Source organism: Schistocerca cancellata, unplaced genomic scaffold (assembly GCF_023864275.1).
Source record: "Schistocerca cancellata isolate TAMUIC-IGC-003103 unplaced genomic scaffold, iqSchCanc2.1 HiC_scaffold_592, whole genome shotgun sequence".
Lineage (NCBI taxonomy): Eukaryota > Metazoa > Arthropoda > Insecta > Orthoptera > Acrididae > Schistocerca > Schistocerca cancellata.
In genome coordinates, this window is record NW_026046604.1 from 87,501 (window position 1) to 90,000 (window position 2,500).

At 57.1% G+C, this 2,500-nt stretch overlaps 1 non-coding gene across 1 annotated transcript in view; it reads right to left on the minus strand.

Moving 5' to 3' along the window:
* The window catches only part of LOC126133083 (small subunit ribosomal RNA), a 1,909-nt gene extending 1,448 nt beyond the window's left edge, over positions 1-461 (minus strand). The window contains exon 1 of the ribosomal RNA XR_007527563.1: positions 1-461. This exon is cut by the window's left edge and continues 1,448 nt beyond it. This is a non-coding gene — a ribosomal RNA (small subunit ribosomal RNA).
* Positions 462-2,500: the final 2,039 nt, after the last annotated feature.

A 2,500-nucleotide genomic window follows, 5' to 3' on the forward strand; every position in this document is an offset into this window, starting at 1 on the left:
GGGTAATTTGCGCGCCTGCTGCCTTCCTTGGATGTGGTAGCCGTTTCTCAGGCTCCCTCTCCGGAATCGAACCCTGATTCCCCGTTACCCGTTACAACCATGGTAGGCGCAGAACCTACCATCGACAGTTGATAAGGCAGACATTTGAAAGATAAGTCGCCGGTACGAGGACCGTGCGATCAGCCCAAAGTTATTCAGAGTCACCAAGGCAAACGGACCGGACGAGCCGACCGATTGGTTTTGATCTAATAAAAGCGTCCCTTCCATCTCTGGTCGGGACTCTGTTTGCATGTATTAGCTCTAGAATTACCACAGTTATCCAAGTAACGTGGGTACGATCTAAGGAACCATAACTGATTTAATGAGCCATTCGCGGTTTCACCTTAATGCGGCTTGTACTGAGACATGCATGGCTTAATCTTTGAGACAAGCATATGACTACTGGCAGGATCAACCAGGGAGCTGCGTCAACTAGAGCTGAGCAGCCGGCCGCCCGGGAGTGTGTCCCAGGGGCCCGCGCGAACACGCAAGCGTCCGCTCAATTATTCTGCAAACAGGAGGAGGCTGAGCTCCCCTGCACAATACACCTCGAAACCCTCTCAGGTCCCGGCGGCGCGCAGCGCCGTCCTAAGTACTTGGTCGGGTTCGAGAGAGGCGCAATCGCCCGGAGTTAGGCGAGTAGACGCTTTAGGTGCGACCACCCGTGCTCCCAACTGAGCTTGCCGCTGCCGACAGAGGCCCGGGAGCGTGCTGTCGTGGCATTGCCGGCGGGAGACAACACGCGCCACCTACGGTGACCGGCAGCTCCAACGCCAGCGCCACAGAAGGGCAAAGGCCCCACGTGGGTGCCGAAGCGAACTCTCCCAGCACAGCGCACGTGCCAACACGTCTGCACAACTGCGATACAAACCACCAGCGAGAACCGCTGGGGCGACCGAGCAGCAGACGGCGTCGCGGCGCCGAGTGCCGGGCGGCGGCGCATCCTCAACGCACACAGTCCTCAGTCGGACCAGCACACTGCAGATGTCCACCGCGCTTCGCACCGGGCCCGCGAGGACCCACTTTGGCCGCCCGGCGCCGCGCGCAGGGTGCCCCGGCGCGCAGCTGCGCCGCCTGCCGCGTCCGTCGGCCGGCGCGCCTGCCACTGGGCGCCCCCACCAGCCGGCTGTAGCGCGTGCGCCCACGCACCGCGCGGCCAGCACGCCGGGCGGCCCCCCCTCACCGGCCGGGGACGGTCCCACCCAGCCACCGCCGCGTATCGCTTCACACACAGATTTGCCCTTACTGATTTACCTCCAGCAACAACAACCGCACCACAATGGGTTTACCAGTTGTTCATTTGCGTTGCGTCACGTCACCAGCAAACGTAGACGTCCATCCCAGTTTGCAAATGCAACGATTATTGCATACCTGTCTGTTAGGTGTCACGACACACTACGTCTGCCCACATACACGCAACAAAATGTGCACGACTAGAGAACACGTGGGAGGTGGCCCCCTACGTATGCGATGTCCATTACGAGACCGACTGTCAACCAGCATCTGTACCATGTCGCAGATGTGGAACGCGGTGCACCATGCTATCACACTGTGTGAGAAGAGACGACTACGTTTGAATACACGCGCCACTACATCAACAGACGGCTCATGCTGATCGCCATCCAGGGCGTCCGTTACTCCCACACGTCTCTATGGCGTACCACACTGCAATGTAGCTGTTATGGGGAGACGGCACGTGGCTGAGTGCACAACATTTGGACCGTATGGTTCGCTGTTGTTGGGCGCAGTCGTACGGTCACACATGTGCCACAGCGTATCATTCAGTACATACGGACCTATGTGCAGTACAATGTGAGGATTAAGCTTACGATATCAGCGGACAGTGGACACAGGCCGTACCACGACGTAGACTGAGCGCTTCGACATGCGAATGCCAGTGAACAGCTGCGAAGGGCATTGAACACGCAAGCACCTGAACGACCAGCGTGCGAAGGCAGGGTGGAGGGGGGGGGGCGATGTACATCCTGCAGTTGTCCACATTACAGTGTACAGCGGGAGCATGTAAAAAGTAAGCAACACTTGCGAAGTGTTCAACATGAAACGACACACAAGAGGGTGGGCGGTGCGAGTAGCGAACTATATTCAGAGGGTTGTGGTTAGACAACACTAGATTAATGTAACGTGTCATATGCCAATTACAGAGCAGGTTAAGGCACAACGTGGGTTAGGTTAAGGCACAACGTGGGTTAGGTTAAGGCACAACGTGGGTTAGGTTAAGGCACAACGTGGGTTAGGTTAAGGCACAACGTGGGTTAGGTTAAGGCACAACGTGGGTTAGGTTAAGGCACAACGTGGGTTAGGTTAAGGCACAACGTGGGTTAGGTTAAGGCACAACGTGGGTTAGGTTAAGGCACAACGTGGGTTAGGTTAAGGCACAACGTGGGTTAGGTTAAGGCACAACGTGGGTTAGGTTAAGGCACAACGTGGGTTAGGTTAAGGC